Source organism: Protopterus annectens, chromosome 1.part2 (genome assembly GCF_019279795.1).
Source record: "Protopterus annectens isolate FY-2018-M chromosome 1.part2, PAN1.0, whole genome shotgun sequence".
Taxonomy (NCBI): Eukaryota; Metazoa; Chordata; order Ceratodontiformes; family Protopteridae; genus Protopterus; species Protopterus annectens.
Genome location: NC_056727.1, coordinates 673,805,239 through 673,830,140, shown reverse-complemented (window position 1 = coordinate 673,830,140; position 24,902 = coordinate 673,805,239). Strand labels below are relative to the sequence as shown.

At 40.9% G+C, this 24,902-nt stretch overlaps 1 protein-coding gene across 8 annotated transcripts in view; it reads left to right on the top strand.

The window, feature by feature from the left end:
• CEP170 (centrosomal protein 170) overlaps window positions 1-24,902 on the top strand; it is a 2,077,048-nt gene that overhangs the window by 586,219 nt on the left and 1,465,927 nt on the right. The gene's annotated exons all lie outside the window — the stretch shown is intronic.

Here is a 24,902-nt window from a genome sequence, read left to right as displayed (position 1 = left end):
CAGATGCCAAGATTAGTAAGTAAAAGAGAGAGAAATTAAAAGCAGCCAGAAGACACAAGAATAGAATTGGCTAACAACTCCTTGGACTGTGACACTCTGACAGGGTTACTGATAGGCCAACTTCTGCAAATCTTTATTACCCCCCCCCCACACACATAGAAGTAAAGATTATGGTAGGCCCACTACAGAGGACGTAGATAGCTTTACAGTGGTATACATACTGTCCCCCTGACATTCGAACAGCATGCATGACAAGAGGCAACATAAATATTTTTCATAATGTCTGCATCCCATATTCTGGGCTAATTAATACAGTGTAGGTACTAGAACTGTTACCTGGAGCAGGTGGCAGTGGATGGAACAGCCTGAAACCAGCTGTCCTTTTGCAGGGGGGCTGTGAGTTTCCCTGTCCAAAGAGGAACCCCTGGGCTTGCCCAAGCAAAGAAGCTAGTGTTAATGCCACAGCTGAGTTAGGTCTGCAGGGGACACATAGCAGTGTGTTGCAGAGAAGATAGCATGTAAGAACACACTCATTTCTTTAGTCAAATCAAGGATGTTGTGACGTAACAGAAAAATCTGTCGTGTTGTTAAATTAATGGCCTAGAAAGCAAAATGGTTCCGGTTTCTTTTCCCTTTCCCAACAGGATTGGATTAGCCTGCTTACTTTAGCTGTTTGTGTCTGTACTAGTTTCATATTGACGTAATGGGTCATGATTACGTTGTGTAACTAGTGCTGGCAAATTTTTACATCATTTCTTCTCACTGCTTCAAAATCATAAGTCTTTTGAAAACATTTTCTTTTTGAGTACTGCATTTGCTGACAAGTCTACATACAGTAGCCGTTTTCTTTGTTTTATAAAGTAGGCTTTGAATATGTCTTTTCTTTCTGGAGGCCATTTCTTCTCCATCCATATCAGTTATTAAAAGTGATTGTGATTAAGACTTGCAGAGAAGATTTTCTTGTTCAGCATACTTGCTATTTAGTCCAAACCAAAAAAAAATAGAAAGAAATATAAAGTACAGACCCTAAAATAGTCTTTATTAAACTCGCTAGTGCTTTGGCAAAAAGCCTTCAAGGAGTAAAACAGTGAAAAATATCACTTTTACATCTTTTGTACATGAAAAAAACATCAAACAATAAAATAATTACATTTAAATAAACTCTAATTAACTCTTAAGATACCATATACTAATTTAGAAATACCATACAAGAACATTTCCCTGTTATGCATACATTTCCAATTATATTCTACATTTAATCCCTTATGTATCAGTGTCATATTTCAAACTGTATGCAGTTTCTTTATACAATAACATATCTTTCAATAAATTGATACAATTGATTTATTTAAATGTAATCGTTTTATTGTTTGATGTTTTAATTGCTTTTTATGTTTAAAATATGTGAAGGTGATATTTTTCACTGTTACACTCCTTGAAGGCTTTTTGCCGAAGTGCTAGAGAGTTTAATAAAGACTATTTTAGGGTCTGTAACCTTGTTTTGTTTTACTTGCTATTTAGTGCCAAGACTTAGAATTGAGTCCTATGATCATTGTTTGAAGTTCAAAAAAAAAAAGAAAGAAAGAAAGGCAACTGCACATTTAAGGAGAGTCAAGGCACTGAGTTTGTAAGCAAACTAGATAAAGTTAACAGAAGTTACCAAAACCTTCCATTTCTAAGAAAAAAGAAGGAAAGTAAACCTTGTTTCTCTGACACTACAGTGGAAAAGAGGAAAATCATCTGAGAAGTCTTCTGATAAAGAAGCAGTGATTGAAAAAATGGAAAATACTATACTGTGGTGCTTCCTAGACAGTTTTCTCTCCTGGGTCTCAAACATTTATCATTAAGATGTGAAAAAGTGCTCACCTGCATCAGTCCCAGCTAACCTTTATAAACTTGCTAGGACTTCCAAGATGGCTGCACACTCATCAACAGTTTAATTTCAGCTCTCACAGTGTGAAAACAGAAACTGAGAAAGAGTGGCATTGGACTGTTTGGCTAAAATTCAGTTACCAGGTAGTTAATACACTGCCTGGATGCCAACAAAGAAGAAATTTTGAGAAAGAAAATCAACCAAAAAAGCTGAAGAAAAAAGCACCGTCTAGGAGAGATCCTGCTGCTGTTCAGCAAAATCCAGTTCAAGCTTCAGCTTTGGAATAAGAGATGGCTTCCAGTAATGTAGAGGAAAAATAAATCAAAATGTACTCAAGAGGTGATTAAAATAAACAAGATATTGAAGGAATATATCAACTGAAATAACAAAAGGCTGGAAAAATGGAAAAAGCTTTAGTTATTCAGATGTACTGATAAAACTGCAAAAAAAAAAAAAAAGATGTTGAAATGTAGAGAAGTGTGGCTGAGTGTGAGGTTTCTCAAGAAAAGTGGTTTCAAACATAATAGAGTAAGAAGGCAGAGCACACAGAGAAAATCTGAGATTTTTTTACTGTACCAGAGGAAGTGGAAGGAACAGATTATATTAATTTTATGAAAGCACATATAAGCAACTGAAGTTAGTGTTCCACAGCAAGATTCAACTGAAACATTTTCTAACCAATCACTGGCTTTGCTCTTGCAATAACCCTAGCTGATCACGTACCTCCTACCTTCTCCTGCATCCTTTGCACTGTCTCCCAACTCTATTTCTCCATTTTATTTTTCATCTCTACCTAAGAAATTGACTCTCTCAACTTCAAACTAAAATTTTCTAGTAACTCTATCTTTTGCTTTTAAACTACTTAATTATTTCTGTCTCACATTTTATATACCTGTACTGAAGAAATTTGATAGTCTCTGTTTTCACCTTTTGAACTTACTGAAAAGATAGCCTGAATGCCTGTTTTAGTTGCGTCTTAAATTCCCTATGTAATTATGAATGCCTGTTTTAGTTGAATCTCAAATTACCTATGTACTTTGACCTGTACTGTAGAAATTTGATAGTCTCTGTATTCACCTTTTTGAACTTACTGAAAGGAAAGCCTATATGCCTGTTTTACTTGTGTCTTAATTCCCTATGTAATTTTAAATGCCTGTTTTAGTTGTGTCTTAAATTACCTATGTACTTTGAATGTATTTTTGTTATTATGCATTAGATAGTGGAGCTTTTCTCCTCGGGCCTCTACTGAAAATGGACATGTATCCAGTTGGACTAGCCCAGTTAACAAATGTAAAATAAAATAAAATAAATAAAATAAAGATTTTCGTAATTGAAAGGGCACATCGAGTGTATGCTCTAAGCCTGGCCATGAGAACACAGCCAAGACCTGTAATTAGTAAACTTGCAATCATACCAGTAGAAAGAATTGATCCTGACAAAACTGTGGCAGAAGTACACCAGGCAGAAAAGAAGCAAATTTCTTCCAGCATTCATGGAATGTCGAGAGGAAGGTGTAAGATTCAAGTTGCCTGTATCTAGCTGTCTTCAGAGTATTCTTCCTGGAGGATCAAAAATGTTTTTTGATGTAGAACAGGCTAAGGAGGAAATAAAAAGTTTATCCAACAAAAAGTGAGCCAGCAAGCAGAAGGAAACTTTGCATCTCATTGTTCTGACAATAAAGCACATAGACAGTCTTTTGCCAGTGAAACTTTTTCCAGTGTTCCAATGGAAAATGTTGAAAGACAAAAAATGGTGGAATTGACTGAAAGAATCAGGAGTACCTTGGGCTTGAAGCAGAGTCTAGTGTTGGGATGTGGATATGATCAGGAAGAAGACCAGTAACACTGAAATTGGTGAATAAATAGAAATTGTAAAGCATCAGTCACATTTGTGAAATTTGATTTTACAAATAAGTGGCTGAGAAAAGACAGGACTTTTGTTGACTTTGTTAAACATGTAGGTGGATGGTAAAGCATATACCACACATTATGTCATTAATGTTTAGAAAGACACTAAAGGGAAAAAGTAATTATAAATAAAACGATTTTTGTTCTTATTGGTATTTGATTAAAATATTTAATGATAAACTGCATGTTTTTTAAAGCAGTTTTAATAGAGCAGTCAAGGGTATTTTAAATTGTTCCTATCTGGAGGGTTAAACTTCATTTGTACATAGGTTTTTTGTGTTTGTTCTAAGTTAATACTGGATTGAGGTGTTTTGAAAATGTATTTAGTTTTTTTTATTTGAGGATTTTCATTAAAACAAAAAGACTTGAGAAATGTGACGTAGGTTTAAATGGAGATGAGAAGAAACCACAATAAAAGACCAACCTGCCAAATATTAGTGTGTACATTTAAGACAAAAGTTAGAAGTACACATCCAAAAATGTCATATGTAATAAGTGGGTAGCTTTTTATCATAATGGCAACTCTTTACTTAGAATCTCATAATGTAACTGGCCTCACATTCATAGTCAAAAAGGAAAGTGTAAGAAATGTAGACTGCAAATAGCAATGCTACAAGAGAAGCATTTGGAAAGAAATGAGCATGTGAATTTGATAAAAGATGGATATTCTGCAGAATATCAGGGCCAAAGGAAAAGGGGAGTAATAATAATACTGATTGCTAAAAGGGCTCCAGTAGTGGTAGAAGAAGGCAAAAAAGACAGTAATGGTAGGTTTGGGGCTGTTGGCAAGGGAGGATTACACTAGCATTCATTTGTAATCGGCCACAAACTGTGCATGATGGAGCTTAAGAAAACTTTGGGAGATATAATCAGCTTTCAGCAGGGAATATTACTTATAGGTAGGGCTAGAACTTGCTTTGCAATAGTGAAGATGTATCAGGGGACCTAGAAGGGAAAGTATAATGAGAGAGTAGATTTCTGAAAAAATATATTAACATATTTGGTATGGAAAATATGAATTCAGTAGTAGGAACTTGGTCAGAATTTTAAATATTATTCCCCAAGGTACAATTAGTGGCCTAGACTGAATAGAAATTACATTTCACAGAAACATGCTCATTTAATTGAAAGCTTCTACACACATCCAATAACTATCTCAATTCATGCACAGATAAAAACTAATGTAAAAATGCAGGGTCACAGTGTCATGAAGAAACAATGTGGTGCGTTCCCACCTACCTGTTAAAAAGAAGGGAATTTAAGGAGTGATTAGTAGAAATTATTGGAGAGCTATTAGGGAAGATAGAAATGTCTTCATAAGGAATAGCAAGCGAGTGGGATAAAACAAAAACAATGTTTAAAATAGGGTAAAAATAGAAAGAAATATGGTTAAGAAGTATTAAAAGTTTCTTAGAGGGGCTGGCATTGCAGAATAAGGGGAATCTCCCAGGTCAAAAAGAGTAACAGCTGCAGAGTGCAGTGTTTAGATACTATGCAGGAGTTTAGAAAGATTGCTCTAAGGCCACTATTTTTTGATAACTTCAGAGCACAACATTGTTTAGCACAGCAACTTGGGCAGCAGAAAGTAGAAAAGGTTGTCACCAAACTTAGGGACCCTATGACAAAAATAACCAGAGATCTTATAGAGATATTGGAGATATTTCGGAAATTGTATGAACATTTTGTATAAAGCAGAGGAATGTGGAAACCACCACACAGCACAGATGGAACTATTTATGGAAGACTTAATTATGCCAAGATTAGAGGAAGATGAGGCTCAACAGCTACTAGTTAAGATAGGAGGAGGTGAGATAAAAAGTTTGTCGTGTAATCAGTTTGCAGGGAAGTTTCTAGGAACAGCTGGTACTCCTGAGAAAAAAATTATAAAAGTCTGAAAGATTTTGTTTAATGACATTTTAAAAGGAGAGGAAACGCCAGCATCTTGGAAGAAAGTTGTGGTGGCTGCATTGCACAAAGAGAGTAAAGTCCCATCAGACCCTGCCTCATACAGATGCATTTCAGTTTTAAACCATGATTATAAAACATTTGTCTATACTAGCTAACAGAATGGCAAAGGTGTTGCCAAAATTGATAGATAAGGATCATTGCATTTTTGTGGAGTGGAGGCAAACATTTGATAACATTAGTAGAACAATAATGATCCAGAGGAAAGCAGAATGTAAGAAAATACCCCTTTTGTCAGTGGGTCTTGATGAAGGGAAAGCATTTAAGATAGTAAGCTGGGATTTTGAGTAGGGCAGTGGAAGCTTTTGCATTCTCTGATACGATAATAAGGTTAGTTAAGAGGAAATATGAAGGCTCAGTGGTAAGAATTAGTGTGTTGGGTTGGGGTTCCACTCCAGTAAATTGTTTGAATGGAGGAACCAGGCAGGGATGTCCTCTTTCCCGTGATTTGCTTTATGTTTAGAGCTACTGGCAAAGAAATTAACAGTCTCAGAAATTCAAGTATATTAATGGTATAGTAATATAGAACAGTTGGCTTTATTTGCAGATATTTTCTACTTGATAAATCCAGAAAAGGACATCTCAGTGCTGTGGAATATTTTGAGACAGTTTCAAGTCTTTTCAGGACATAAAATTAAAGAAGAAAAAATAAAGGGTATAGCCAAAAAGTATGTATCCACTCTTAACTTGGTTCAGCAATACTCATATTTATGTGCACATAAGGTGAATTATTTATGAGAAATATTTATGAAGATCCTATGGAATATAACAAAGACGCTAACTGGATAGAAAAGTAAAAGAATAAGAAGTTCAAATGTACTGGATATGAAATGGGATGAAGTGACAGCCAGCAGACCTCTCAACCATACTGAATTCTTTGGTATTTACCGTTTTTGAGGACAAATTAATGGGGTGCCACGAATTCCCGAGTGGCCCCTTTAATTACTGATTTCTTTGATTTTTTTTTTTTTTTTTTTTTTTAACTATACAACTTTAAATTTATAGCTGATATCACCACATATTACCAGGATACAGGGACGTGCGTGATGTCATTAGCTTCTTGAGGCAGTGCCTAGTTGCCTGTCTGACTGTCAGAGAAGCGGAAGATTTAAAAAAAAAACAAAAAAAACTTCAGCTGTTAGCAGTCGCCAACTTGCATGGGCAGCTTGTAGGGATTCAGGAACGCTCACTTATTTACTTTAACTGGACATAATTTCTTCTTATCTCCATCAGCTGTGAGCTTGTGTTTGGTCAACAGTGAGCAAAAATAAAAAGCTGTAACTTTCATGAATGAGTGTACTGCTGGCACCGGCTACTGTTAGGTGTAACATTAGACATAGCTGGGCTGCAGGCCTGCACAACCATTCTTTTGAGTCTGTTGAACTTGACAACATGCACAATGGGAAGGGGACAGAGTGAATGATGAATCCTCTGAGAAGCCTAAGGGTTCCAACTTGGAGCTTCAGCTGTGACTGTGCATTTTTTTAACAAAATTCTGAACACAGAACGGGACTATGCTGGTACTGTACCCTACTACATATTCTCCAGTCAGTAAGTCCAGTGCTGGGTTTATTTGGGAGTGGGTGATTTTATTTCCCGTGATGTCTCTGAACACTGTGACTAGCCATATTTTCTATAACTCCATTTTTTTTTTCAAAATATACCCTGTCCCTGTTGTTAATTTAAGGAGCTTTGCAGTTTCTATGGGTTGCTTGTATGTTGCTGTTGCTTGGCTTAGTCGGAGACTCTGATTAGTATTGCGTGCATGGATTAGGAAAAAAAAAAAAAGGTTGACAAGAAAATGAGTTGCTGATCAAACAATAATTTATTAAAGATAAGCATTTTCATCAACGTAACTCATTTCCTTGTCAACCTCCGTTTTCAGTTTGAATTGCGTGTGTTTTGCTTTTCGCAAATCTGCTAGTGTTGTGGATTGTTGACGTCTGGCAAAGACTGTTTTATCTGTAGCAGTCACTCTGTCAGCTAAGAATGCGTAAGATAGAAAGAAATAAAGGGAAGGCAAAGTGGAGAGGGGGGGGGTTCTTCAAAATAATGTAGTGTACTTAGTGTATATTGACAGCGGGTAAGGGATTCACATTTTCAGCAACCTTTAGTGAAGACTGTTTTGCGCTTAATGTTTAGGAGTCAGGACCGGATCATATTCACTTACTGTTGTGAGCATCCACCTTTTCTTGCAGTGTGGTTTAAGTATATAATTCGTGTAATGGTCTGGAAAAGTTTGTTGTCTTAAATATGTCTGAGCCGACATGCACTTTTTAATTATAATAAGATTTTAATTCAATATCTGTTAATGTTGTGCATGCATGCAGTTTAATAGTTTGATTTTGGCTGTTTGGTATTTTTGTAAGAATCTTTTAAAGAGGCATGGTAATTTTGATAGTGGCATGCGGACTTATTTATGGATGAATTGTTACCTTCACTTTAACGTATCTTAGTGGGCAGATATCGAGTAATTTTACTTTCTTGTTTAACTAATTTGTTTCTTTAATGTGTTGGTGGGGTATTTCTGTGTAGCCCAGAATAGCTTTATACAATTTCAAATGTTCATGCATTGAGTTTTACACTTTTGACTCTGCCTCTATTCTGTAAAGTAAGACAGCATTTCAGATACACTCACCAGTTACAATCCTTGAGCTTTTCTGAGCAAAGCAATAGAGGAAGGAATGATCTGCCCTCTTATGGGGCATTCAGACTCTTGGGATGGAAGATAAGTCTACATTTATCTGCTATAAAGAAACAGTTTATGTTGTTTCTGTTGCAAAATGTTTGTTTTCTTTTCAAATTACCGAAAGCACGTTCTAATAGTAGCAAAGAGACTGGTAAACTGTAATGTGTAATGTAAATGACAGTTTGATTTCTTCATGTATTTATTATATTTGGTGGTCAGGGAATGTTAATCTGAGAAGTAAGATTGACATAATGGTTAAGATATTTGCCTTACTGACAGAAGGTGGAGGGTTTGATTTTCACATGGGTTAATTGGCTAGGCTTAAAATGGCCCATAAGGGCAGTTAGCCTAGTACTAACCTATGTACTTGCATGCGGTGTAGGGATTTATCTTGATGAATTGGGTGGGGGAGGACGCTTAGCTTCCCCTTTCGTGAAGTGTCTTGTCTTTTGTTCAGGATATGCTTAACTTTAAGGTCAGTTTTTGTCTGGTGATAAAATGTAAAAAATAATGCAAACATACAAGTTGCCTTGGTATCTTCCTCCCATCCTATACTTTGCATTGCAGTATCATCCATCCAGTAGCTTTAGCTGATTCTGCAAAGAAACTGTGGTTCACAAATGACATATCACCAGTACTGGGTGGTAATTGTGGGGCTGTAGTAGCCATTTAAGAGGAGGTTGGGGGAGGGGGAGGCTGTGTTTTTTGGGAGTTGAGATCAGCAGTTAACAATACTTAATCATGTTAATCTAGGCAGTGGGTAGCAGTAGGTGTTTTGTTTTTTCTGTCTTATTCTTGGTTGAACTGTGCTGTACAGGAAGCAGCAGTTGCGTGATCTATGTAGATGAGATGCTTTGATCCTGCACAGGCAGTCAGGCAGCAACAAGTTGAGCCATGGCCAGGAAGCAGCAGCTGACTTTGTGATAAGTGAGGTGAACATTGCAGAGGGCAGCTGCAGTTGGCTGCTTGTACTGAAAAGAGCGAGCCCTATAGCTGCACTGCACTTGGCAAGATGAAATCTTCAGTTATCTAGCTAAAGCCTTATATTATGTGTAATATTTTGTCAATTCCTCAATTTGTGTTTAAAAGTTGGTATCCCACAATTCCACCAGAGTGGGTGAAGTTACATAATTATGTACGCAAATTTTATGTTAACCAGCATGCAGATTTGTACCTATTTTTCATGGGCCTTGTCCAGATTCTTGATGTTTCCAGGTTGAGATGTATGACGGCCAGAGATGTTGAAATAAAGTTAGGAAAAAACTCTAACTGGAAAACCCCAGGCCCAGATGCAGTAAAACCTTTGGCTGAAACTATTAACATATTTGCAAAAAGATTTAGCCGTGAGTAAGAACTATTTATATGCACACCCCAAACAGACACCAACCTGGCTAACAACAGGAAAAACAATGCTCATACTTGAGTGCAAGCTACCCTAAAAACTATAGACCAGTAACTTGCCTTCCGATGATGTATAAACTATATACTGGAATTGATGCTGACAAAGTTTATAGTCAATTAGAAGAAAACTGAATTATGGTAATAGAACAGAAGGGTAATAAAAGAAAATCATATGGAACAAAGGATCATTTGTTGTTAAATAAAGCCATAGTGGAGAACTGTAAAAAGGGGAAGAATCTAAGTATGGCATGGATAGACTACAAAAAAGCATTTGGCAGTGTCCCACATTAATGGATAAAAGATGTTTAAAAATGTATAAGATACACCCTACACTGATAAACTACATCACATCGACCATGAAACAGTGGTAAACCACTTTGCAGTTAAACCATGATAAAGGACAAATTATTATTCCAGGGATAAAAATCCAAAGGAAGATATTCCAGGGTGGCTTTCTGTCACCGCTGGTCTTTTGCCTTGCCCTTAACACATTAAGCTGTCTGCTTAACAGATTAGGTGATGGCTATAGTTTGGCTCCCAGAAAGCAAAAAAGTGTAAAGATTTCTCATCTTCTCTTTGTTGATGATTTAAAACTGTATAGTTCAGCAGATGAAGAAAGCACAACTGCAAGTAGTTAAAACTTTTTCAGATGATATAAAAATGTTATTTGGTTTTGATAAATGTGCAAAAGCAACCTTTAAAGCAGGAAAGCTGCAGCACCAAGAAGACATCAGTTTGGGACAAGAATGTGATATAAAAGGACTTGAGCAAGAGGGAGTGTATAAATACTTGGGAACTGATGAAGGATCAACAATGAAACATGAACAAATGTGAATAAAACTTGATAAGGAGTTATTTTAGAAGACTTAAATTAATCCTGAAAACAGTGTTGACATCTAAGAACAAAGTTTAAGCTATAAACTAGTTTGCTCTTTCTGTCCTAAATTACAGTTTTGGAGTGATTGACTGGCCCCAAAAGTTGTTGGATAGATTAGACAGAAAAACAAGGAGGATGCTTCATGCTCATGAAATGATTTATAAAAATCAATGCATACCAAGATTATATATTCCCCATTCCGAAGGAGGTATGGGCCTCCTTGAAACTGATTACATATTCAGGTCTGCAATTGTGGGACTGCATAAATATCTGCTGACCTCAGACGACCCAAACATAGTGAAAGTTTTGAAACATGAGGAGAATAAATCTAGGATGACGTCCCTTCTTAGTCTAGCAGAAGCATATTGGCGTCAAGCGGGAATGAAAATCAAACCAGAAGTAGATAAAAATCAGGCAGCAACTGAATGTGGCAAAAAAAAACAAAAGAAAGAATATGAGGTGAAGAATCAGATGGAATGCAAGAAATAAGGAAAATGCCTAAATATAGTTGTAAGTGTTGAAAACTCCTGGAACAATCTCATATTGATCAGGATCTGGAACAATCTCATATTAATCAGGATCAAATGCAGGAATGGTTAAGGAGAGGCAAATTCAAACTAAAGGATGAAAGGTTAATATTGGCAGACCATGGTAGTGGACTACATACATGTTGGTTTACAAAGTCCATTGAACATGTGGGAGAAACAGACAAATGTAGGTTTTCTAAAACAGAATTGGAAACAGTTGCACACCTTGTTGCTGGTTGTGACATACTAATGGCAGAAGGACTGTATACTGAAAGGCATAATAATGTGGTAAGACTGTTGCACTGGGAATTGTGCATACATTACAATGTTGAAGTAGCTGAAAAACACTGGAAACATGAGCCACAAAGCATCATGATACATGATGAAATCTACATCATGTGGGATCAACCATTACCAACATTTCAAAATATGGATGTGAGAAAACCAGATATAATGGTCCATGAAAAGATGACAAAAATAGCATTGATCATTGAAATCGCTACACCCAGTGACTACAGTGTCTTGCTTACAGAGAGATACAAAGTCATAAAATGTCAGGATTTGCAGGCATAAACGAGAGCAATGTGGAAGAAAGATACCCAGACAGTTCCAATAGTAGTAGGAGCGATGTCTCTTATATAAAAAAAAAAAAAAAAAAAAGAATCTACAATCTTACTTAGATATGTTACTGATGCATGTAACTCCATACAAATTACAGGAGGAGTCATTGCTGGGCACATTACGGGTGCTGCGAAGAGCACTTCTGGCTGACATCAAAGATTGAAACAATACTATTGTCATGAACTTTAATCATACTTTGACTGAGGAATGGAGTCCATTCCTGCCATGGTATCAGAAACCCAAATGATTTATAGAAATTGAAGAGAGTATGGATTGAAAAGGATACAGTTATGTGAAATAAGGGTATGCGGAAAGAGACAAAAAAGATAATACAAAAATCTATAAACTGGGAGCTCTTGTTTATGGATATGTATAGTAAGGTGGTTGTTTGGCTTTTTGGCTTTTCCCGGTTAGGGGTCGCCACAGCGGAACTCCAGTCCGCTAATGATTGGCAGTCTATTTTTATGGTGCTGAGTTGCCAGCCCGACGCCCAACCTTCAGCGAAGGCATGCCCATTTACGCATGTCTTTCGGAGGCCACTTGACCGCGGGGAGGACATGCAGACTCCACACAGAAGGCACTCCAGCCAAGAATCGAACAGGAGAACGTCTTGCTGTGAGGTTACAACGCTACCGCTGTACCACTGTGAATTTGGATATGTATAGTAAGGTACAAACAGTTAAAATGTTTTTTTTCTCCTTAGTTTTATACTATAGATCAGGTGTATTTTTATCAACCGGAGAAGTTGTGGACAGTTAATAAAGAGTTGAAGGACTTTGTTTGGGAGAGGAAGAGGGAAAGAGTCAAGTGTGATTAGTTGATCATCTCAGTAGAACAAAGAGGTTTCAAATTTCCTGATTTGAAAGAATATTTTAGAGCTAAATAGTTAAGATTCATGGTCAAATAAGAAGAAGGTTATAATTCAAAGTGAAAGGTATGATGATGATGATGATGATGATGATGATGAAGGGTGGATCACAAATTAAGGAGATAGTGGTATTTTGGATGCAGATCCTTAAGGGGAGTAATAACCATGATACAGAATATTATATTCATAAGTTGTAGAGAGTATTATAAGCACTAAGCCAACACGTGGGTAGAGAAAGAAATTTTTGCCAATATGAATGACTGCAACTACCGTATTTCTCTGTAAATAAGACCTAACCAGAGAGTAAGGCCAGGCATGGTTTTCCAGGGTGATCATGATATAAGCCCTACCCTGAAAATAAGCCCCAGTTAAGATAATCAACAACACACGATGGACATGTTGAATTATAAAATAATATTATTGACATCTGTTGACTGAGGTTATCGTACTCTGCTTGCCATTTTTGGACCATTCAGACGCCCAACTTCTCTTTGCAGAAAGTCGTGAGATTCTTTCCCCAGGAGTCCTCCATGATTCTTACTGTAACCCTAATCCTCAGTCAAACTTCACGGTTGAGATCCTTGGCCCATAAACACTGGCAAGTGTACTTTTGATTGGTCAAAGTGCAGACAACACACGAAGAACGTGCCCATTTGATAACGAACGGGTGTGGTTGTGTCTTCTTAACCATCACCATTTTGTGTTGCCACTCGTGTCTCGTAAGTCTTCAATTAACCCCCCCCCCCAGACAAGATGAGTGCATAAAGAAACAGCTATTCCGTCGAGTGGTGGTGGTGCTGCGGTAGCATTGTCACCTCACAGTTAGACGTTGCCCGTTTGATTCTCAGTTAGAGCGTCTTCTGTGTGGTGACATGCGTGAATGGGCGTTCCTTCGTTGAAGGTTGTGCGTTAGGCCTGGCAAGCCAGCACGTAAAACTCTACTGCCAGTCATTAGCGGACCGGAGTTCCACTGTGGCGACCCCTAACCGGGAAAAGCCGAAAGACACAAACAAACAAACAAACAAGAAAGGAATCTTGGAAGACTCCCGGCGAAAGAATCTGATGGCTTTCTGCAAAGAGAAGTTGTATCTCTGAATGGTCCGAAAATGGCAAGCAGTGTACGATGACCTTAGTCAACAGGCCGACGAGGGAAATGCTAAGAAGTGCAAGTGTGGATCAGGTCAGCAACTAATATTTCCTGAGCTGGAAGACATCATTTGTGAATGGATTGCTAACAGGAGAGCAAAGGCTATGGTTGTGCACAGGCACCACAGTTAGAAATATCCCCAGAAGAATTCAAAGTATCACAACATTGGCTGGATGGCTTCCTTCAGCGATATGAACTGTCTCTAAGAAGATCAACAACACTGTTCAAGCTGGAAGATACTGAAGTTACTAAATGTGCCCTTGCATTCAAGTCCTTTGTTCGTGACATCGACTTTTCTAAATACCAACTTGCCAGCATGATTGCTGTGGATGAAACTGCAGTGTTTATGGGCCAAGGATCTCAAACAACAGTTGATCGGAGGGGTGCCTCGTCAATCTACATTCCCTCCACTGGTTACAAAAGTGCACGTGTTACCTGTATTTTGGCAATTCGTCTAGATGGAAAGAAAACCCCACCTCTAATCATTAGTAAAGGCAAGAAAGATAATATTGAATGTGTTTCAGACATTTACATTCTTGAAACCGAAAAAGCCTGGTGCACACAAGCAGTTATAAGGAAGTGACTTGATGTTATGCTGCCACTTGTTTTGCGTGGTGGCGAAAGAGGTCTGTTAGTCTGGGATTCAGCCAACACTCACCGCGCAAAAAAACATGAAATTCCTTGCACAGAGAAGAATAGATCAAACAATGATTCCCGCAAGAATGACTGTCTATCTCCAGACTCTTGATATTGCAGTAAACAAGCCATTCAAGGACCATTTGCACATGGAAGTCAATGACTACATTGAAAATAGAATGGAGAAAAATCAGCATGGAAACTTTGTGAAGCCTAGCCTGCAAGAGGATGTGACTTGGGTGAAGAATTCATGGGATAAAATCACTGACAGCTGTGTTGCCAATGCACTACAAGCAGGCTACACATAAAGCAGTGCTCATTTAAGGAGAGCTCTATTGCTAGACATGACAGATTGGGGCCAATGGTTCCACAGGAAATGGAGTCGCAAGAAATTCAGGCTGGAATTCGGGGTTGGAGACTTGACATTGTTCCAGAAGATGATGACATGACTGTATTTGAATAACTTTTCCGTTTTCGGGGCAACATAATGGATTGCTTCTGCTTTCAGCTGCCAGCAAGCTCTTGTCATTTTTTTGACTTTATTGTATTAAGGTAACGTTTCATTATCAAGGGGTAATTACAAGTAAGGCCACTAGTTCCCAGACTTAATTTGTATGACTTTCCATCATTCTTCTCTTACGGTTTGGGTAAGGAATAACGAAAGCATCACCACTCAAAAAGTGGCAGTTATTCACTTGTTTTATTCTCCTCCTCCAATACACATGTATTGAGATTTGTCTGCACTTTCTGTTAAGCATTAAATATTGCACTGTGAAAGGCAATGTGTAGATATTCTGAAGTTGAAATGTTTGTTGCACTGTTTATGTAGAATTATCACACAGTTGTTAATGCGTTGCCTAGAACTGTTGCCCAATAATGGAAAAGTACCAAATAAATGTCAATTTGTGTACATGAATAAATGAATAAATGTAGAGTGTTGTACGGGGCGGGAAAATAAGGGATCCCCTGATAATAAGCCCTAATGCGTATTTCAGCAGGGGAAAAAGTATAAGACCCGGTCTTATTTTCGGGGAAAATACGGTAGAGGTAGAGAAAATAGGTAAGAGGGGACTCTGGAATTTCCTGGAGAAAACTGGCAAAGGAACCAAAGGCTTGAGAGCAAATAACTGAAGAGGGAAAGGTAATAGAGTGGGATGAGTCCAAGTAGAAGTTTGTGGCTGCCTTCCCTATCAAGAATTGATATCCATATATAAGCAATGATAACGTGATAAGGGAGTCCTAAGTGAAAGGCTTGCTCAGGTAGAGATTTTAGTCAAATCTAGAATAGAAGCTGTTGTTAAAATAGGGATAATTAGTAGAGCATATAAAATATTGCATGATAACTTTAAGAATCAGTCAAGGAGGTTGGAAAAGATTTGGAAGAAAGACTTGAAAAGGAATTTACAAGGGAACAATGAGAGGACATATGTATGGGTCTCAAGTATGCAACAAAGTCCAAACGTTTTACAGTATTTGCTTGGACATGTTTTCATAGGTAGTTTTATACCCCAAGCAGACTTCAAATAATTTTTCCTCCAGTAGTTAGCAAATGTTGAAGGTGTGATGAGGAAGAAAGTGGTAGCTGGGAACATACATTTTGGGAGTGTGATGAGTTCAGTGATTTAAACAATTCTGTACAAACTACTCTATCAGAAATATTGAGGGAGCAAATATCTGTAACTGAGGAAATTATTCTTTTGAGCTGGGACACAGAATCTGATTTACCTAGAAATGGTACGCCCTGTTCAATTTATCTTTTGCTTTTCAAAATAGCAGTTGCCATTAAATGAAAATCAAACTCTAAATCAATTGTATTTGAAGTATTGAATGTTATAAAAGTGGTAAAAGTACTGGAAGGTGGATCTTTAGAAAACGGAAGGAGTAAATTATATAGCTAGAAGTAGAATTTGTGGGAACAATACATGCAGAATAATGTTCAAAAGGAGGAGGAGTGAGGTTTAACAGAAGACCGGAATTGAGTGATTTATGTCTTGTTGGACTGAAATCCAGTTTTTAAAAAGAAAGAAAATGAATAATGTATAATGTGTGTAAATGGAAAATGTTAATGTGGTTTGTTTTCTCTTCTTTTAATAGGTTCATACGTGTTTAGTAGGCTAACGACCACAAGGGCCTATTTTAAGCCTAGTCATGCATCCCAACTCTCTGACAAGTTCTGATACCCTTGATAAGTGTAAGCATGGGCCTGGGAGATGAACCATTTACAGGTTATCTGTTTTCATTAGAGACATAGGTGCCAAACCAGGGATGAATTTCCGGTTTCCCATCCAGTTGTCCAAGTTGGACTTGAATTGGGTTAAGGAGGAACTCTGCTTCACATGGATGGGGAGCCTGTTCTATAGATGGGTAGTCTCTGGGATACATACCTAATCTCTCCAGCAGGTCTTTTTAAATCACAGACAAGGTTTAAGTCTTTAGAACGGGTAATTCTGGTGCTGTTTGTATTGTGGATGTGCAGGAGGTCCATCAGTGTGGGATCTGACAATGCTCTGTATGCCAGGCATAGCTCTCCCCTCAAAAGCATATATGAGACAGAATACAGGGATAGGGCATTTAGGTGGTCTGCATAGGACATATTACTTACGCCCTGTGTTCTCTTAGTGAGGAACCTCTGTGGATATTCCAGTTGTTGGATATGCCTGGTTAGGTACATACCAGAGGGGGCATTGTACTCAACGATAGATCAGATGAATGCTGAATACAGTGGAACAATGTCTTCCTTGGACATCGATGCCATACCTTTGTTTATAAGTTGTGCGACATAGAATGATTTCCTCTCCACTGTAGACACGTGATGATCAAAGACTAGATTACTTTCCTTGTGTGTCCCTGACCACTGGGTCAACTCTAAGGGGTGTGTTGTCAATATGATAGTTACCAGGGATGAATGACTTCCCAAAGGATACTATTATACATTTCTTGGCATTTAGTTTTAGTCCGTGGGTCTGACACCAGTTGTTTGTCTGTGTCAGCCTTCCTAGAGAATATTTGTGTCAGTGTGAGATTCAGTGACCGCTCCTAATTTGTAATCTGCAAATTTAGTCAGCCAGAGACCAGTAACATTGGCCTTGACTTCCGAGAAGTAAATGCCAAAAAGGAGAGGTCCAAGGACTGATCCCTGAGGGACTCCACTTGTGACTGGCCTCTTTGTAGAGGTGGACTCCCCAATTCTAACTTCCTGGGTCCTGTCCATGAGCCAGTTGGCTATCCACTGGGTGACATAACCTCTTGTGTTTGTCAGCAATGCCTGATAACAGTAATGTATGTGTGCTTCTGTCTTAAATGACATTTTAATAAATGTGTTTAAAAAACAAAATACCTTCATCAGAGCAACATGGTCATTTTGTAGTTGTACAAGCTAAGAAAACTTGACCAAGATGCAGAATGACTTATGTTAAGTTGTCAATCTCGCCTTCATTCTTGCTGGATGGGTTCGGAGCCGATCCTCGGCTCCGACTCACTGCTTTAGCTCGAGAACTCCTTTTACCAGCTCGAGGCAACCCTATATCCCATGATGCAAGGCGGAACTACCTCAGATCTCGTTTGCCGCTTAGCGAAAGAGGTCTCCTTTGCCAGCTGAGGTAAGTTTTTTCTTAGTAAAATAAGAAAAGTGTAGTTAGGAGTTTATTTCCCCTTTTGAGTGTCAGTTTAGCCTGTAAACTAGTTACAGCCCACCCTTACCCTCTTTTTCGATCCTTTTATAAACTTTTATAAGTTTAAGTTACAGTAGTTTAGTCAGGCCTAGTTCCCCCTTGGTTATCCCTTCCTGTGTGTTTGTGTAGGGATTAATTTGTGTGTTTGTGGGGACTGTTTGTGTCTATCCTCCTTAGGATGTCTAGAGAAGGCAAGGTCTCAGGCTTCAAGAAGTGTGACCAGTGCTGTCAGAAAATGTCCCTGACAGACGGTCACACTTCTTGTGTGTATTGCCTGGGGCCTTTGCACCTGCAGGACTCCTGTGCGTTGTGTCATGCTTTTAGCCAGAGAGTCCTGCAGGAAAGGAGGAACAAACTTATCCTCCGAGGTTTGCTTAAACCTGAAGGTTCTCCTCCTAAATCAGGGTCATTAAAACCTCATAAGCCACCGAAGGCTCAGGCTACAGTGTCCAAGCCTCCTCCGGTGGCTCCGGCTCTGTCGGAGCCGACATCGGCTCCGTCTAGAGTCGATACTGTTTCTTCTAAAGTAGTGGGTTCGGTGCCGGCTGGCTCCGATACCCTGACTACTGTGGCCTTGTCGGCTCCGGCTGGAGCCGACACTTTATCCAGCATCGGAGCCGAGATATCCTCGGCTCCATCTGGACTTCAAGGGACTTCGGCTCCGATGGTTTCGACCCATAAGAGATCCCGGTCCCCTTCTATTATGAGTATCCACTTGGCTCCGGGGTCTCCTCTTTTATCGGAGCGGAGCCATCGGAGCCGGTCTTCGAGATCTTCCAGGCTGTCTGACCACGACTTGGAGAGGGTGGTAAGCAGGCTGTTGAAGTCTCAGGCACTGGCCCAAATGCTCCATAGCCCATCTCAACAGACTGCGGCTATAACCCCTATCATTGAGCTTCCTCCTCCGACTCCACACCAGAGTTCGGAGCCGGAGCTTCTCGGGACAGCGACTGTTTCGATGCCGGAGCCGATACATCCTTCGGCTCCGTCGTCCTCGGCTCCGATCTCTTCCTTGAGACCTTCCTTGGAAGGATCCGGTCGTCGGGTTTCCACTGTCGGCTCCGAGGGGGCTAGTGGCATCGGACCCTTGTCCGACCCCGCTCTCCCTCTCGGGGCTTCGGCTTTGGTAAGCTCGGCACCGACATCGGCCTCGGAGCCTTCTCTCTCTTTGGAGCCGACCATTCCTGTCTCTTCGGAGCGGGTGTGTTCTGGTCTCCCGGGGAGAGGAGCCTTTGAGGTGATGAGGAGTGTCCTGGCCTCAGAGCCAGGTCAACGGTCCGTCCCTCTAGCTCCTCCCTCATCAGTGCCTGTAGATGCCTCTTGCCAGCCTCTTGCTCTCAGGCCCAGGGATCCATCGCCCCAGGTTTCCCCACTGGGAATTTCCTCCTCTTCCGAGGTTTCTCCTGATCCTGCAGGGGAACCCCTCGGAAGAGGACGGTAAGAGGAAACACACAGACTCCCCGAGTCTACTACATCTGATACCGACTTAGATGAGTCGGAGGGTTCCCCGGTCCCCTCTGAGGATGTCTCTTTTTCAGACATCCTTGAGCTCCTCAAACAGAGGGGGAATTGGCCCTCCATTGACCCCTCCGAGGATGAGTCGGTATACCTGGAGGCGTTTGGATCCCGACCCTCCACCTCCTGGGTGTCTCCGCCTTTCGACCCACTTATGCAGGTAGTGGCTCAGAAGGCGTGGGCGGCTCCAGATTCTGTGGAACCTGTCCCCAGGAGACCATCCAAGTTCATCACGGCCCCTTCGGATAAACAGTTCCTTTCCAAAGGTGTCTCTGTGGATGCTATGGTGGTGGCGGCGGCCACTAAGAAGGAACTGGCGGATCCTTCAGTACCTGTCCATCCTCCTAATAAGGATTCTAGGACCATGGACAGGTATGGAAAGCGGATGTTTTCTTCAGCGACCTTTGCTATGCGTTCGCTGAATTACCTTTGTCACTTCACCAGGCTTCAACGAGATATTCTCAAGGAACTGGGAGAAGTAGTCTAGGATCCTTCTGCTGCTGGGGCTCAGGAAAAGATTGCCTCACAGCTTGCTATCCTGAATTCCATATCTAACTCCTCCATGCGGCTCATATCTTATGCGGCCAATGGAGCAAGCAGGGCCGCAGGCACAGGTGTTGCTCTTAGACGCCAAGCCTGGATGCGGCTGTGTAATTTTGCGGACCCCTTTAAGGCATCCTTCACCAATACCCCCTTTGATGGTTCGGCTTTGTTCGGACCTCAGGTGAAGGATACTTTGACCAGGTGTGAGCAGGACGGTAAAACTCTTTCTGCCGTTGGAGTCCATTTTTCCACTCCTTCTAGACCTTATCCCAAGGGTCAGAAAGGGGGGAAGATGTGGTTCCGTAAAGCCCAAGGAGCTACACCGGACACACGTGGTCAGTTTACCCCCAGAGGCAGAGGGGGTAACAATAATAGACGCCGCCCTAGAGGCAGGGGGGGTCCTCAGAACCAGGGCAACAGGGAGTCTCTTCCTGAGAAGCCCTTTCAGCATCCCTGAGGTGTTGCCCGACTGCCCACCCTTGGAGGCAGTCGGGGGAAGGATTTCACTGTACCCAGTAGCCTGGCAATCCCTATCCCAAGAAAAGTGGGTACAGTCGATCATATCCGAGGGTTACAAGATCCCCTTCGAAAGGTTTCCCGTACCTCTACAATCCCTTCCAGACATCTCACCCGGTCAAAGGGATTTGGCAAGACAGGAGGTTTCAAAACTCCTAGAAAAAAGAGCCATCCAGACAGTGCCGGCAGACCAAGTAGGATCCGGCTTCTACTCAAGATTCTTTTTGGTTCCCAAAAGGACGGGAGATTGGAGACCGATATTAGACCTGAGCAGACTAAACAAGTCTGTCAAGAAGGCAAGATTCCGGATGGTCACGCTTCAGTCCATTCTGCCCTTTCTGGGCAAGGACAACTGGATGTGCTCTATAGACCTTCAGGATGCGTACTATCACATAAAGATTCACAGACGCTCCAGAAGGTTTCTCCGCTTTCGGCTGGGGACCAGTCATTACCAATTCAGAGCACTGCCCTTTGGCCTCACTTCAGCCCCAGAGTGTTCACCAAATGCATGGCAGTGGTCACAGCTCACCTGAGACGTCGAGGATTCCAGGTGTTTCCTTATTTGGACGACTGGCTCCTCTCCACCACCACCAAGCATCAGCTTCTTCAGTCCAGAGACTACACCCTACAGCTTTGCAAGAAACTGGGAATTTCGGTAAATTTGAAAAATCCTCTGCTGCCTTGCCAATCTATCACCTTTATAGGCGCAGAGTTAAATACCGTCAAAATGTTAGCCAGGCTAACAGATCAAAGAGTTCTGGACATCCAAAAATTTGTTCGGCTTCTGTTACAAAGCAACAAAATCAAAGCCAGGTTTGTCTTGAAAGTTCTAGGCCTAATGGCTGCGGCCATTGTTCTTCTACCACTGGCTCGCTTCCACATGCGTCTCCTGCAGTGGATGTTATTCACGCAGTGGTCGTACCACAATCTTCCGATGAGGCACGAAGTCTTGGTAACACAGTCGTGCAGGGCTCATCTACAATGGTGGATATCTTCCCCTCTTCTTCATCAGGGCCGACCCTTTATTCCCCCTCCTCCAATTGCCACAGTCACCACGGATGCCTCTCTGATCGGGTGGGGGGGGCATTATCAGGGCAGGATGGTCCACGGGACGTGGCAACCCATAGAATACCATCTGCACATAAATGTCCTGGAGATGAGAGCAGTGCTTTTAACGTTGCAAGCCCTCGACAACTTTCTTCCCACGGGGACTATTGCAGTACAAACGGACAACATGTCCGTGGTCTGGTACATCAACAAACAGGGCGGAACCAGGTCCTATCCATTATGTCGAGAAGCTCTCAGACTTTGGCAATGGGCGATCTCTTCTCAGCGGTTTCTGATAGCAACGCACATCCCCGGCAGGTCCAACCTATTGGCGGACAAGCTAAGCAGATCTATTCTGATGCCTCACGAGTGGTCTCTCAATCAATCTGTAGTGGATCAGATTTTTCTGAAGTGGGGCACTCCTTGTTGCGATCTTTTCGCTACCCCTCAAAACAACAATTGCCCAGATTACTTCACACTATTTCCCCTTCCAGGCCAACCCTTGAGAGACTCTCTAACCCAGGATTGGCCTCGGGGACTTCTTTATGCCTTTCCTCCTTTTCCATTGATTCCACAAGTCATTCAGAAAGCCACTGTTTTGAGAGCCAAATTGATCCTCATTGCTCCATATCGGCCTCGACAAATTTGGTTTCCGTCTCTGCATCGTCATCTTCTGGTGCAGCCCTGGCATCTGGACCCAGTTCCGGATCTTTTGATCCACCAGTCGGGTCAGCAGCACATGGCCATTCATTCTCTCAACCTCACTGCTTGGTTGCTCCACTTCCTTCCCTAGCCAGGCTACCAATGATTTCTGACTCGGTCAGAGACATTTTAGTGTCTTCTTTGAAGTCGTCCACTAGAACTATTTATGCTAGCAAGTGGCGACGTTTTTCGATTTGGGCAAACGCCAGAAATATTGATCCTTTTACTGCTCCCGTACATTCTGTTTTGGATTTCCTGGCGGAGGTTTTTCATTCAGGATCCTCGTCATCTACAGTCAAAGTACAACTGGCTACTATTTCCAAGTATCATGTTGGCTTGCATGACAATAACATCATGTCTCATAGATTATGCAAGGCCTTTTTGAGAGGAGTTTTTCTCCTAAAACCGCCTGTGAAACACCCTCCTCCGCAATGGGATCTAAACTTAATGTTGGCATCCTTGATTCTACCTCCTTTCGAGCCGTCTGCTACATGTTCTTTGAAGTTATTGACGTGGAAAACTATATTTTACTGGCTGTTACTTCTGCAAGAAGAGTTTCTGAGATTCAAGCCCTCTGTATTCGTTCACCTTATCTGGTTTTTCATAAGGATAGGGTTTCGTTAAGAACTAACCCTTCATTTCTCCCCAAGGTTGTATCTCAAACCAATATTAACCTATCTATAGATCTACCAGTCTTTTTTCCTAACTATTCTGACAGAGCTGAACAGAAGCTGCATTTTTTGGATGTCCATCGTCAGCTCAGGTACTACTTGCATAGGACTAAACAAATTAGAAAATCAGACCAATTGTTTGTCTCCTACGCAGAAAACAGGTTAGGTCTTCCAGTTTCTAAAGTGACCTTATCCAGGTGGTTGACTTCCACCATTTCCTATGTGTACTCTCTTAGAGGCAAACAACTATCTTCTAAGCCAAAAGCACATTCGACCAGGAGTCTATCCACTTCTGTAGCCTTTCAGGATAGACTACCCATTGATACTATTTGTGCAGCAGCTACTTGGGCCACGCCTCATACCTTTGTGTCTCATTACAAGTTGGATTTGGCCTCCAGAGATAGGGCCAGTTTTGGTTCCACAGTTCTCAAGAGTCTGTTCCATTGAGCCACCCGGGATACAGGTGCTAGGGACGCGGTCCCATCCAGCAAGAATGAAGGCGAGATTGACAACTTAACATTTAGAAGTTATGTACCTACCATAACGTTCCATGTTAGTTGTCTTCTCTCGCCTTCTTTCTTGCGTCCCTCCCTCCTTCCCCCTGGCCTGGACAGATCTTGGAGAGTTCCTATTAGATTGCTTCCTCAGGAGCATTGTTATGAGGACTTCTTTTAGGAACCATAGTTCCTATTATGTTAGGATAGTCTTTAGCAGGGTTAGTTAGCTGCCAAACGAGATCTGAGGTAGTTCCGCCTTGCATCATGGGATATAGGGTTGCCTCGAGCTGGTAAAAGGAGTTCTCGAGCTAAAGCAAGTGCCGAGTCGGAGCCGAGGATCGGCTCCGAACCCATCCAGCAAGAAAGAAGGCGAGAGAAGACAACTAACATGGAACGTTATGGTAGGTACATAACTTCTAATTTGTAGACTTTCAAATGTATGCCTGAGCTTGTATTATTGAAGGATATGTCATTCCATCATGGATGTTTGTACTTTTAACCTCAAAGCCTTCAGAACTATGTCCAGCTTTATCTTTGTAATGTAATTCTAAAGCTTAAAAGAAGTACTTACAAATAATTTAGGAGATGACAAAATCTCAGGCTGTTTTGGCCAGAATGATTCCTTGCCCATACAGGTTGTTGTGACAGATCAAGATGGTGCCTTCACTTCTGTCATCTTTGGTAATGGTAAGTAAAACAGAAATAAAGCTTTTCTCCTTTCTAATTCAGTGTGGAGGAAAAATTTGACACAAGTTTTATCGAATGATTGATTCAATCAGCTAATTTATATTTGTCAGCCAAGATAGAGAACTGATCTATAGGGACTCTTTTCAAATTCAACCCAGGAGAGCTTTTTGTGTAAGTGACTTGCACAGAGTCTCACCCAGTAGTCAGATGGAGGCTGAGGAAGTCAATCCCAGTCTTATAGAAAGCAGCTTTTTGACAACTCGTAATCTAAATCCTTTGTGGTTATTGCCAGAAGCATTATATCTGATGTTGTCCTTTTCATTCTTCCTTAGTGTATGGATTATGGATCTACCCTCTGGTCCTACTCTGCTTCATTTTATAGACTTCATATCCATGTCTTGTGCTCCTCTGTCTACCCACAATGCCCTAGTCCATCCCCAATACCTCAGATCTCATTTGCTACCATCTCACATGAATGTGGATCCACACTTTGAGTGATTTTCGGGTTGTGTAGTAGGTATTTTTGAGTATTAAAACTGCTC